This window comes from Helianthus annuus, chromosome 10 (assembly GCF_002127325.2).
Source record: "Helianthus annuus cultivar XRQ/B chromosome 10, HanXRQr2.0-SUNRISE, whole genome shotgun sequence".
Taxonomy (NCBI): domain Eukaryota; kingdom Viridiplantae; phylum Streptophyta; class Magnoliopsida; order Asterales; family Asteraceae; genus Helianthus; species Helianthus annuus.
Window position 1 is genome coordinate 85,647,629 of NC_035442.2, and position 14,766 is coordinate 85,662,394.

A 14,766-nucleotide genomic window follows, 5' to 3' on the forward strand; every position below is an offset into this window, starting at 1 on the left:
TTGGTTTAGTTACCAAGCCCGTTTTTTGGGTGTCACAAATACAAAGGTAGAAGCCCAAATTACGAAAAGCAGTCTAATGAAAGCAGAGGCCCTATAAAATTAGCAGTCCAATACAAAGGCAGAAGCCCAGAATACGAAAAGCAATCTAATATCAAAACTATAAACAACATAACTTAGCCCAAACCACTTGGATTTGCAAGAGTATTAAACACAGTTCCAGGCCACCGATCTTTTGTTTTAAAGTGCTATATAATACTAGAGGGAAACCCGCACGTTGCAGCGGAGTCGACAATATGCGACAGGAACACGATACACATCAAGCAATCGTACATCTTTATGCAATTTCAAAAGAGTAGAATTTTAGCAGATGAAAAATTTATCACCCATAATGCAATGGAAAAAATAATATGTTAATCATTTAGATTTGACAGGAACACGATACACATCAAGCAATCGTACATCTTTATGCAATTTCAAAAGAGTAGAATTTTAGCGGATTAAAAATTTATCACCCATAATGCAATGGAAAAAATAATATGTTAATCATTTAGATTTTCATATTATGATCATGTATGTGTATGCATATCCTCAATTTCTCTTCAAAATTGATTAATCGCCACATCCCACGCTTTCGCCCTCATTTCCCTTAAACTTCCTTTCTATATCGGGCTCATGTCTTGCTACAAACGGTCTCAACATGGCATTATATACATATCCTATTCCCTAAAACAACCATAAAAATTTCCATTTTAGAAACCAAAAACGGTAAAATTTCATAGAATGAAATATGGTCATATTTTACCTTAGTTTTAGGATACCATAAGTAGATGATGAGCGCTAGCTTCATCTCTCCATACATCGGTAACCTAAGAAACATTTTTCAAACAAGACTTACGGTGAATTCTCATGTTAAAACATGCATACATACATTACGTCATCAGTAAGCGATTAGCATAGATAATCTATGATACGTACCATGAAAGGAATATATCACTTATTCTTTCAAAAACTGTAAGAACTGCGATGATGACCCAGTGAAATCAAAACCAAAGAAACAAGATTCAATTATTGAGACAATAAATCAAGAGTTTGACCTTTTGAAAAGTCTAAGTTTGACCATGATTACTCTTTGAATAAGATATGTTTCTTCAACTTATCTTTAAGATTAAGACATCAACAAGGAACTAATACGGTAATACCTTATAATGGAACATAAATGTCACAATCATTAATCAAAACAAAATGGGTTTGATCTAATCCCTAAAAGATAGTTGAGCAAACAAACAAATGGTCAAACCTACCAATATTGACACCAAAATCTGAATTCTGCATTTCTTCACTATGCTTCTCAATGGTTTTAAAACACTCAAAAGCTGGATATGCATATCCAAGGATCAACCTAAAACCATAACCAAACACCACTAAATTTAAAAAAAAATCCCAATTTACCTAAAATTAGATTCACAAAAGGAAGATGCTTACACAAGACTGTTTATGATGAAGCTCACCCAGCATCTTCTTCGAAGATGAGCATGCTAAAAAACTTATCCAAGATACTTGCAGGTTTCTTTGTTCGCCAATCATACGGATACTTGTGCTCTAAAAATAAATTTAAATTAGAAGTTTTAGTAAAACCATTTCATTGGTATAACAAAAGGTAGTTGTGATTTGGATTTGTTGATGCATAATATGACTTGCTGCAAGGTTCTACCATAACAATTTACAAACTTTCACCCAACTGATAATTACATCGCATTCAGGGGCGGACCTAGCATATAAGAAGGGGCAACGTCCGCTACAGCATGGCGCTCCGGCGGTAGTGTAAATTAGTGTAACTTTTGGAAAAATTTGACGTTTTTACGATTTCGCTACGGCTTTTTTTATAAAACGTTACGGCTTGGCGGATTTTCTAGATCCGCCACTGATCGCATTACCATCACCTAATACCTCAAGCCCACTAAATATCTCAGCCTATTATTTTATAGGCAAACCGTATTTTAATAAAGAAAATATAAACATGTGGATACATGTAGATAACATAGAAAACTTACACACACAAAACACATACCAGCATTTGCATGGATCATCCAGGGAGTGGTGGTCCAATTTGCAAGGGACAATTTTGGGAAGAAATTCATCTAGTAATGCATCCTTAGTTGGAGTATTTAATAGTTTCAAAATTGAAAACATGCTGGAAGCTTTAACACCTGTATGAAAATGTTACAAATTTGACTATATAATTGAACTTTTTATTATTTATATAGGAAAGTTTAACATTAAAAAGACAATAGGTTGTTGATTTACTTACCTCTAACTCAGCATCTGGAAGAGCAGTGCGGGATGAGGGACTACAGTGAACTGGCTATCTCCCTTGATATATGTATCCTTTGAAAAGCACTTCCCAAATTCTTAAAATGGTGTTATCTAAATAACTTGGATGGGACGACCTAACAAGCATTTTTTATCTATTCATTTTTTACCTATTATTATATATAAATATTGTGTTAAACTTGATTAGAGAAACTGTATTATTTAAAAAATAATCAAATTTCTTTAAATAAAGCAATTTACAAGGCTGTTTGCATTATATTATAAAAAAAAGATTAGTCAACCTTCAAACAGTTTGACCTGTTAGAGATCAAATATATCCCAAACTGATTTGTAACAGATGGATATTACTTCAAATAAAGCACACCAAGTTCAGAAAGAATCAAGTAGATGATACTTTAATGAATATTAGTATAAAAAACTAATAGGTAACAGTGCAGAATAAGAAGAATACTCTTATCAAATTCCACAACCATGTCCTTGATGCTGACTTTGTGCACATAATTTTTTCCTTAATTGTCGCCTTCTCACGACAAAGTTCCTCCCCACAATCACAATCATTCAGATAGAGTACAGCCCGGCGATCATTGTGAACATTCTTAAAATTCACTTCACATAAAAGAATCTCTTAAACAACGGAAAGCAGAGAAAGTTATTGAAACATAATTGCACTCACTTATTAGAGCTGCCCTTGTTGCTATCATCAACAATCATGCGCAAACGTTTCCTTTGGGGTCGGCTCATGATCTTGGAAAAGATTTAGAGTGGTATTTTAGACGTTTAATCAATAGTCATATTTATTTATTTTTCTATAACGATGGTTTTAAATGGAGGAGTGAATAAAGACCTCACCTTTGATATTAGAGCGAACACTCCAAGAGCTTCTTCTAATGTAAAGATGATACTCGTCTTGAAAATAAAAAAAAGAAATAATTTACGGCATTAACATGTTCATAAAGATAAAAGTTTATGCCTTCTCCTATTTCCTCGTCCCTCTTCATGATTCCTATGAAAGAACCAAATAATTGACCATCAATTAGACCTTCAAACTCAAATTTAAAAACACACAAAACACAATTAACTTAAAAGATAAGAAAGACTTTAATACACCTGTATCAGGAGGAAGAACTGCTAGATTGGTTGAACTCGTCGTTGCGAACCTGGCATGTACCCCAGCCGCCAGTTTCACTGCAAATTTAGTGTCTTAGCGCCAATTCCCTTACACTACTCCTTACCCTACTTCCCAAATTACACCCACCTGTTTAGAAATAACCCTAATCCATGAAATAACAATCAATTATAAATCAATTTTGCATAAAAATAAATCCACTAACAAGAATTTGCTCCAAAATTACACTTGCAGACACACATGCATATAACCAAAATTGAATCTGGCCAGATTAAGGAAGTTAAGAGCCCTAACCCCAATTGTAGAACAATTTCATATCAATTATCATAATTCTAAGCAGTATTAATTCGGAAACAACGACAAAAAATAGTAACCATAATCGAAACCAAAAGGTGAAACCCTACTGACCTGCAATCCCGGCAGAGGCAGACGGTGGTGGCTCATTGGTTCGCGCCAGGAGCAAAGCAAAGAGGCTATGTAATGTGTGGTGGATTTTATAGGACTGGAGGGGTTAGGGGAAGATGAAGTGAAGCGGGCGTCTCTTTACTTTCTGCTGGAGAGGCTTAAATGATGGCATTCAATTATGGTGATGGTGAAAGACGACCAGAAGTTGGGAGATATGTTGGGAGATCTTTTGAGTCAAGGTAAGGGTAGAGATGGAACAAAATGGTAAAAAATAGGTATGTAAACTTGACTCTTTGTATGCCATCTTAAAATTTTAAAGGAAATTACTTTTTTGTACATGGGAGATGTATTATATAGTATTATAGATTATAGATATACAAACAGACCACCAATTTTAACGTAATTTCTACCATTACTCTCATTTTTATTTAAAACTTTTATACTTATATCCTCCCAATTTTTTTCTACAAAATGTCTGATATTGAAGAAGATGAGGTATTCATTTCACAACTCAATATCTCAACAATGTATAATCTATTTATACTATATAATAAAAGAAACCATTTAAGGGACACTTATCATCATATTATGTCCTGTATCTTTTGAACCCCCCCCCCTCCCCTAATTTTTATGGATAATTATTATTTAGTTTAATCTCTTCTAATTAATTATAGATAACCATCCTACTAAATATTATTTAATTTAATCTTTTATGGATAATTATATATATATATATATATATTAAACCCATTAAGTCTAACCATCTCTGAAATCATTCTTGGCCGTTAGATCTTGTTGATATTAAATCCTGTCCGTTTAAACTAGCAAAAATAACCGCTACAAGCGGCGGTTCAGAGAAGTTACGAGAAGTTACTGGTAGTTTCCGGTGGTGGTTTGGTTCCATACATTTCTGCCCCATGATCTGGTGGTTTTGCTCCATGTAATTCTGCCCCATTATCTACCTGCAACCGATAAATGTGGAGGCTTTTCAAAATAACAAAAGCCACGATAAATATGGAAGTTATTTCCAGCAAATCACATTTTTATTTAGCTGGAAGTTACCTTCGAAATCTCTGTTATTAATGGTTTTTATTCAGTTTTTATTTTTCCTAAAAAAATGGCCATGTTCTCCACCTTCCTATATTTTAGTTCCTTTGCAGTTATACCTGCATTTATAAGTATTGAAACCTGACCGATCAATAGTACATCCTACTTTGTTTCTTTACCTTCTATCAAGTATCATTTATTCAAATCTAATTATTCTAATCAAGTATCATTTATTCAAATCTAAATATTGAAACCTGACCGATCTGCAGATTGAAGATGCAACAATGGATAAAGTTCTCATGGTGGAAATTGATGTGGTTTTGAAGCCATGATGGAGAATATTAACAGATTTCATCTGGTTCTGAAAGCACCACACTCTAGCAATTCGTTTGCCAAGCTTGTCGTTGCTGCAATTCCAATAATTTACATATCCAACGATGAACCCTAAATTGATTGTTCTAAATCGATTACTTGCTACATTGCCATGGGTTCAATTGTGTTTAAAGTACACTGAGTTTGCCCCAAATTTACCACATTTTTTGTTGATCAGTTGACTCTTCTTATTTGGTGCTTTGCATTGTTTAATTTAAGTGATTTGTGTTGTTCTTTAAACGATTTAGATGGTTCGTTTTTGTGTGAATTTAGGTGTTTTGAGTGGATCAGAATTGACTTTTTGTGGTTTTCTGGTAGATAGTTTTTACGAACCAAGGATTTTTGTGGAGGTGGATCAGAATTTACCCCATCTTTTGTGGATCAGTTGACTCATCGACGAGTCAGTTATTTACTTCTTCCACGTTTTATTGACTTCCACCTTCATCTTATCAAGTAACCCTAAATTCTGAATTCATCATGATCTAATGAAAGAAGATGGCGTGTTCGCAAATCTGATCCCCTTCAGACATCTTCTGCACCTCCGCAACCGCCGACAAAATCGACAAGCCTCTCCATGTGTTAAACAATATAGCCACCGGGTAACGAGGGAGTGTTTTGATCGTTTGCTTTGCGTGTGTGTATGTGATTCTGTTTTGCTAGATTTTGGTATTGCCTTTTGAAACTAATCATCTAATTTTGTTTTAAAATCACAGTTCCATGTTTATTCTAATTGGTCCATGTCGTATAAACACAATATTAATTAAACATACTTTCTGAATCTGATTGAGTTTTTGTTACTGTTAACAGCCTGTTCCAGGATATGACTTAGCAGGTGTGGTGGTTAATATTGGAAAGCAAGTTGAAGGTCTGAAAGTAGGAGATGAAGTATTTGGAAATATAAGCGAAAAAGCACTCGATGGGCTGAAACTGTCGGACATGTAAATTAATTTAACAATATGTTTAGCCTCTGACAAAAGACTGATTGTATATAATTTTACCTTTGACCAGGCACAGATGTTGTACTTGGAAACACCAACAGGAGTGGGATTCTCATTCTCTTGCTAAATCTTATTACACTTCGGCAAATGATGTACATACAGGTTAATTTCTTCGTATGATTTATTGGTTATGGTTGAAAAAAAGTGTGTATGATTATTGTTTCTCATTTCATTTCAGCTGAAGACAACTTGTGTTTCTTGAGAAATGGGTTGAGAAATATCCGAGTACAAGAATAGACTTTTTTTATCACGGATATGGAGGTATTGATTATAATTTTTTAGCAACATATTAGCACTTTTTGATATTTAGATGAAGGTAAGGCCATGCATGAAATATCACCATGGGTGCTCTCCAACCTGTTTGACCCGTTTGATACTTTTCTGCAGGTTATTGGTATAATGTTTTATGAGAGTGTATTAGTTTTATTATTCTCATAATTGCAAATATATGTACTTCATTGGTTAGGGATGAACGAATTTTTTTATTGCGACAACAACACCCTGCCATCGGATCGTGGATGAGGTTGTCGACACCTCTTACTGGTGGATGGACTCATGGCGCAAAGATTTTGGGGGCATTAGCTGTAACACCCCAAAAAAAATGTTTATTAGACATAAGTTAAATTATAAATAATAAAGGGGTGAAGTTTAAAACTAAATAGTTAAAGGAACTTGAGGGACTAAAGTTGTAACATATCAAAATTTAAGTTAATTAAATGAAAAAGAGTTAAAAACCCACACACACTCTGTGCGTGGGTTCTGGTCGATCGAACAGAAGAGCAGGACAAGGGTTGAAACCCTAGCATCAAGAAATTAAGCAATTTAACTTGAATCAAAGGAAAAACTCAATGCATGATCCCCTAAACTCGAGTAGCTAACCTCAATTTCCGAAGTGGTAAGTTTAATTTTCTGGAATCATGATTTGTAGGATGAGGGGTTCAACCCCAATCTCGAATTCTTGTGTCTGAATGTGAGAAATCTGAGTTAGGAATACTTTCTAGAACAAGAATCATGTTGATTTTGGGTTAATTGAAAGATTTTTAGTAAAACCCACTTTATGAACTTGTGATATGAATAGGATGATTTAAGTGATTTTAGTTATGTGAAACCTTGAAATATGATTATGTTGTAATGCCTGAATCTTAGAAAAATTATGTGGAATAAAAGAAAGGTATGAACTTGGATTGATTTTGATGAGTTATAGGATGAACTAGTAGAAATTCATGATTTGTATGCTTGTAATTGATATGTGTAAATTGATGACCACCAAGTGTTTGATGAAATGCTTAGAAGAAAAATGTGTATAAATTGGAAGAATAATGAATGAATGTGTTGTTAAAGGCGTGAAGGAAGAAGGTTCCAATACTAGGAAATCGGAAAGTTCACAAGATCGAGGTACGTTAGTGTACACCTTATCTCTATTATGTTGTCATATGTATAATAATCTCTATTGTATTATGTTGTTATGTTGGAATCGTGAAAGTTGAAATATAAGATTGTTGGAAGTAAAGTTAGATCCGTTTTAAACGGATGTAGAGAATGAATAAGATATGAAAGATAATGCTTCATATCCGGTTCCTTCTAGTCGAACCGGGTATGGGAAGTTAATTATTTTTTAATGAAAGTTTACTCGATCCGTCTTATCGGGTTGGAGTGTAATCGTATGTAAAGAATATATTCGTTCGTTATGAATGAATCAAATGAAAGTTATGATAACCATACTAGTACCCGTCGTTAGCGGGTATGTTAAGAAAGGAATGCTAGTCTCTACATTGAGACAAGTATGTAATGAACCGTCTAACGGTTGGTAATGTAATTGAAAGATATAAGGCCGCTATAATGATTAGTCGGGTTATTAGTCAATCGTGTTAGTGATGAAATGCTAACTTCCTTTGTTTATGTTGAACGTAGGTAAATCCTCAGTTTAGGCGACTTGGCAATTTGGAGCGAGCATACGCACACTTTATGACCATCAAGCGCTTTCGCTAGTCTGTACTAATGTTTTGGGTTAAATGTCTGTTTTGTACAACTTGTTAGTAGTCACACTTTTTTAACACTCGATGTTTTGGTTTTTAGTAGTATCTTGTCGAACGGATTGTAGAATTGTATTTGTTTTGATTATGGTTAAAACAGGGGTATACTCGTTTTACGGACGGGTCATGCCCAAATTTTGTTAAAATCATGAATTAATGATATTAGTATTTTTACCTTTCAGTTGTGAAAAGTTTGTACATTTTAAAAGTTTATGTTTCTAGCGTCTTTTGAATGTCATTTCTATTAGACGCAAACACGGGCCTTACAAGTTGGTATTAGAGCCGAGGTTTAAGGGATTCGAGCACGAGTAATAGTGCTTGAACTCAAACCGACGGCTCGTGCAAAAGTGTGCTCGCTCCAAGATTGCCAATGAGGTAATAATTTGAGTTTTTGGTTTAATACAAGTATGTATAGTGTGTTTACGATAAATATTTAAGTTAAGTATGTGGAGTAGTAATAATGGTGAATTCTAGGAACCGTATAACTGAAACCGGCCCGAAAAATGATTAAAATACCAAAAACAAGGTCAGCAACGATTTCAGCAAACGGGAGGCCGTCGCCGACGGGCTTCTGGCCGTCGCTGACGCCCCCTATTTTGAGCCGACGCCCTATTTGACTGCTTACGAGAAGTGTGGCCGACGCCACTTTACAGGGCCCGTCGCCGACTGGGTCCTTGGGCGTCGCCGACGGGTTATGTAAAGGCAATCCGCTGAAAATTTTTGTTTTTCACATTTAGAGTTACCGGGTTGTCAGAAAGCCTATTTAATGATTATGTAGGGTCCATATAAAGCCTAATAGATGTATGTAACCACAATTAGTGGTTACGATGGAATGGATTCGTAAGAGTCGAAAGTGAGGAATCGAATAACAAGATAAGAGTTATGAAATCTAAAAGATCAAAATTGAAATGTAAGAATGTGAATTAAGTAAATGCAGACTAACGAACTATGATATAATGAAAGGCATGTAATGGTGTTAAAAGAACGACACGAAATAAATGATGAAACGTAGAGAATTAAAAACTTGAAATGCATGATTACAGATGTTGTAATCAAAGGTTGAAGTATGTGTTATATTGAAAGCTTGTGAATTATAATTTAAGTTCCCGTACTTCTCAGAAATGCCCGTTTTATGTTCTTGTCAAGTTATCAGAAGATATAATAAGTTATGTAAAGTTACGTAGATCATTGGCAATAAAGTAAAATTTATAAAAGTGGAATGTAACGTATGGAATGGCATGAAATGAATGACGAATGTATAAAGTGGAGTTGGAAACGTATGATAATGAATAATCAAGGAAGTAAATGCAGACTAAAGTACTTGAATATGTGAAGGAACCTGAATTGTTAATAAATGAATATAAAAAAATGAAATGATGAGATTAGTGGTGAAAATAATTTGAAGAATGTGAGTTAGATGGAATTCGTATGAGAATTCGGATAAATGTATGCTTTGATCCGAATTATGCATTAGAGGCTAGTACCCTGTGTTTGGAAGGGTGTGATACTTATGTGTATATAATGACTTGCTTTAGTATGATTAAGAGGCGAATATGTGCTAAATGTGAATCATACGAGCTTATTAGTAAAGGATATGTTGAAATTATGTTATATAGATGCTTCGAATGAAATTGCTATTTGTAGAATCATGGAGCATTAGCATGTGAAAGTACGTGGATGTGAATGTATATGTGTATTGTTTAGAGGATCACGTAAATTGTACATGTCATACAATACGAGTTTGAAATACGTAGGATATTATTATTATGACCTACCATATTTAGATGAATACATGTTTAAAAGTTTAAAGTGTGTAAACGAAACAGTTGACTTTCTGAAAGTCAACAATATAGGGATATCATCGGATGGCCATTAGACACAATTGTTAAAGTAAAGAGTTAATGTGTTATGTACTAGATGAATTACGTATTATGCTTAATGATAGTTTAGTTGTATGGAATTGAAATGAGATAACTATTAATGAATGTCTCATTTATATGAAATTCTACTAACGAAAGTCTATTAACGTATGAATAGAAAGAAGGTGAATTCGCAATCACTTCGAATTTATTTACATAAAGAGGTATACGTGTTTGAATATTTGAAATTAAGTGGAACGTATAAATAAATGAGAACTTGGTAATGTTAATGAAAGGTATGGAAAGGATATTAGTTCAGATGTTAGCTAAAGACGTTTTGTAAGTATGTTCAAATTGAAGGTATGTACAACACATACTACAATACTTATATACAAAAAGTACTGGGTGGTGGTTGACCTTAAAAGGTTATATTGTAGAAGTCAGTAAATAATGATTACTTACAAAGGCTGGAAGTATTACGTAAGAAATACGTGTAATGTAGGATACTCATTAGTAAGAGACATGTTAGAGAACGTAGGTGAATTAACACCAAAAATGGTGAACGAACAAATGGAAATGGTATATTAAGGGATGGTCATGTATTGACTGAAGCTCGAGAAAAACACGAGAATCATCTCACTTATGTCTGGTCAAGCTAGCAAAAAGGGGTCTAACGATTCTTAAAGGAACAGATCAATATAAGAAAGAAAGATAAGAATGAAAAGTATAAGCCTACGATTGAATGTAAAACAAACTTAAGAAAGAAGGGCGGGAACACCACTATAAATAGGATGTAGAGTGTCGTGTCTATACGCGCTACATAAATTAGGACATGGAATTAAGTGTTAGGACCCAACACTTGAAGTTGAATGTAGAAGATTAATATGAAAACGTTTCATAAGAAATGACATGGTAAATGATACGACAGAAGAAAGAAAGGTACGGAGGAAAATGTTTGAATCTGAGAAATGGGTTCAACCATGTAAAGAATGAAAGGAGGGATCTATAAGCAAACACGGATCAAACCAGTAAGAGTGAAAGGTAATAAATTAAAAGTTCGAATCTGTAAGTGAAGACGGATTAAACAAGTAAGAATAAAAACTAAGTACCAAACTCAAATAAGTCATATGGGTCAAATGGCGATCGCCATTTGAACCCGGTATTTAATGTTCGAGTTGTCAAGTTTATTACTTATAGGTGAGCATAATGTCTGGGCATGCATTATCACAGTTTGGAAAGTATTAACCGTCGCAAAGTATGAATAACGAGTCAAAGGATTTGACCCGCGCCAGGTACGTATAAAAAGATTATATTTTTAATAGGAGCTTAGGGCTCGACTAGAGAATGATGTGTCAGAATAGGATAACTGATACCCATATGTAAGAATGTATTTACAATTAGATTTCTGAAAAGTCAAACGAAGTAAATGAAGTCCTTGCAATTATGCAAGTATAAGGTACAAACGTGTACCTCGATGTGACCACAATAAGTAAGGGGTGTTAGTCTGACCTTGAAAGGTCAAACTGCGAAAGTTGACGAAATAACCAATAAAATGAAAGGATAGTATGTAAGAAATGGAATGTATGATATGTTTTAGCATGTACGTAAGAAAATTGTGAAAGAGACAATCGGCGAACAAACACCCTGTAGGACGCAAAAAAAAAAATGAAAGGTTATGTGCTAACTATTATTATAGATAAATATAATGGAATTCTTAGTGAGATGATAGTAATGAAGCTAGTGGAAGGATGCTCACGAGTGGGAGCATATTTCATGAATGAATGAGACCAATTCTGTTACGGAAGGTACATATAAAGAAGCGGATCGATCCGGCACACGGATAACTGACTTATGCATTGAAGGCGAGGTTAGTAAAATGTTTAATTCTTGATTAATGATAAAGAATCCGTAGATTTATTTGTAAATGTGAACAAAATGAATGGTAGAATAATTATGGTATGGTATACAATGATCGACCGGTAACGGTCAGCGTGAGAAGGTATGAATGTCATTAAGAGGGAGATCTAAAGGCCTTAAATGAAAGTTTGAGCTGAATTGGTTAAACGCTCGTATGGTGCTCATACACAACATACCTAGTTGTTATCATAAGTAGTTCATGCAAGGAGCTAATAAAAAGAGTGCGACGGATTTAATTTGAGGCTAAACTCAAATTTGTAATTAGTTCAAGTGACAGTAGTAACCGTAGAATGATGCCTTATACTCGTATTAAGTATGAAAAAGTAATTAGGAAGTGGGTAGCTTTGAATTAGTACCACTAAGTCATTAAATGTTTATAGTATACGTATAATGTTATGCTAAGCCCTCATATGAACAAGAAAGTAATTAGAAGAACGCTAGTAATGGGATAATGGGGTTTGCTCATGATTACAATAATGAATTATATCGTGCATGATTCGTGTGCGGAATGAATTAAATCGATTTATTTATATTAATAAATGTATGAATATGTTACACGTATTTAGAAAGATAGAAACAAGCTGTAAGCATAAGCTTGTACGACCAATAGTATACATTTGGAATAAATTTCAATGAACGAACCGCTAGTGATGATGTATGCTAGGAACTAGCATTATAAAGTGAAAACGGCACTAATAAGAGCTCTGGATCAGATTCTGGCTTATATGTGATTATGAAAGTAATTTACTTGATTTAAGAACGGAGGGACAATGCGTACAAATACGTTTATTTATGAATGAAACTTTTGCCAAGATCCCAAATGCATCTATGTTGTATTAAGCATCGTGAATGAATAGATGAAAAAGTAAGAGTAGAAGTGGTCTAGTTGGAATGAGAAAGGTTTCGGGGACGAAACCTCCTTTAAGGGGGGTAGACTTGTAACACCCCAAAAAAAATGTTTATTAGACATAAGTTAAATTATAAATAATAAAGGGGTGAAGTTTAAAACTAAATAGGTAAAGGAACTTGAGGGACTAAAGTTGTAACATATCAAAATTTAAGTTAATTAAATTAAAAAGAGTTAAAAACCCACACACACTCTGTGCGTGGGTTCTGGTCGATCGAACAGAAGAGCAGGACAAGGGTTGAAACCCTAGCATCAAGAAATCAAGCAATTTAACTTGAATCAAAGGAAAACTCAATGCATGATCCCCTAAACTCGAGTAGCTAACCTCAATTTCCGAAGTGGTAAGTTTAATTTTCTGGAATCATGATTTGTAGGATGAGGGGTTCAACCCCAATCTCGAATTCTTGTGTGTGAATGTGAGAAATCTGAGTTAGGATTACTTTCTAGAACAAGAATCATGTTGATTTTGGGTTAATTGAAAGATTTTTAGTAAAACCCACTTTATGAACTTGTGATATGAATAAGATGATTTAAGTGATTTTAGTTATGTGAAACCTTGAAATATGATTATGTTGTAATGCCTGAATCTTAGAAAAATTATGTGGAATAAAAGAAAGGTATGAACTTGGATTGATTTTGATGAGTTATAGGATGAACTAGTAGAAATTCATGATTTGTATGCTTGTAATTGATATGTGTAAATTTATGACCACCAAGTGTTTGATGAAATGCTTAGAAGAAAAATGTGTATAAATTGGAAGAATAATGAATGAATGTGTTGTTATAGGCGTGAAGGAAGAAGGTTCCAATACTAGGAAATCGGAAAGTTCACAAGATCGAGGTATGTTAGTGTACACCTTATCTCTATTATGTTGTCATATGTATAATAATCTCTATTGTATTATGTTGTTTTGTTGGAATCGTGAAAGTTGAAATATAAGATTGTTGGAAGTAAAGTTAGATCCGTTTTAAACGGATGTAGAGAATGAATAAGATATGAAAGATAATGCTTCATATCCGGTTCCTTCTAGTCGAACCGGGTATGGGAAGTTAATTATGTTTTGAATGAAAGTTTACTCGATCCGTCTTTTCGGGTTAGAGTGTAATCGTATGTAAAGAATATATTCGTTCGTTATGAATGAATCGAATGAAAGTTATGATAACCATACTAGTACCCGTCGTTAGCGGGTATGTTAAGAAAGGAATGCTAGTCTCTACATTGAGACAAGTATGTAATGAACCGTCTAACGGTTGGTAATGTAATTGAAAGATATAAGGCCGCTATAATGATTAGTCGGGTTATTAGTCAATCGTGTTAGTGATGAAATGCTAACTTCCTTTGTTTATGTTGAACGTAGGTAAATCCTCAGTTTAGGCGACTTGGCAATTTGGAGCGAGCATACGCACACTTTATGACCATCATGCGCTTCCGCTAGTCTGTACTAATGTTTTGGGTTAAATGTCTGTTTTGTACAACTTGTTAGTAGTCACACTTTTTTTAACACTCGATGTTTTGGTTGTAGTAGTATCTTGTCGAACGGATTGTAGAATTGTATTTGTTTTGATTATGGTTAAAACAGGGGTATAATCGTTTTACGAACGGGTCATGCCCAAATTTTGTTAAAATCATGCATTAATGATATTAGTATTTTTACCTTTCAGTTGTGAAAAGTTTGTACATTTTAAAAGTTTATGTTTCTAGCGTCTTTTGGATGTCATTTCTATTAGACGCAAACATGGGCCTTACATTAGCTTTGTATTAAAATGTGTT

General features: G+C 34.1%; 3 long non-coding RNA genes across 13 annotated transcripts; 2 read left to right on the plus strand and 1 right to left on the minus strand.

The window, feature by feature from the left end:
- Positions 1-394: 394 nt before the first annotated feature.
- On the minus strand, positions 395-4,103 carry LOC110885307. 11 transcript variants are annotated; one of them, XR_004870220.1, is made up of 11 exons: positions 3,866-4,102; positions 3,439-3,602; positions 3,181-3,334; positions 3,005-3,075; positions 2,309-2,937; positions 2,069-2,207; positions 1,483-1,599; positions 1,302-1,399; positions 976-1,018; positions 803-866; positions 395-723 (listed from the first exon to the last, which is right to left on the minus strand). It is a non-coding gene; the product is annotated as an uncharacterized LOC110885307 (long non-coding RNA). The 11 variants fall into 11 exon arrangements; XR_002562089.2 differs by lacking the exon at positions 976-1,018 and having other exon boundaries at positions 2,309-2,926; XR_002562086.2 differs by lacking the exon at positions 976-1,018.
- Positions 4,104-7,041: 2,938 nt separating this feature from the next.
- LOC110882110 lies at positions 7,042-8,461 on the plus strand. Its single transcript, XR_002559996.2, has 3 exons — positions 7,042-7,174; positions 7,621-7,674; positions 8,191-8,461. It is a non-coding gene; the product is annotated as an uncharacterized LOC110882110 (long non-coding RNA).
- Positions 8,462-13,207: 4,746 nt separating this feature from the next.
- LOC110882109 lies at positions 13,208-14,571 on the plus strand. The gene is made up of 3 exons (XR_002559995.2): positions 13,208-13,336; positions 13,783-13,836; positions 14,354-14,571. It is a non-coding gene; the product is annotated as an uncharacterized LOC110882109 (long non-coding RNA).
- The last annotated feature ends 195 nt before the right edge of the window (positions 14,572-14,766 follow it).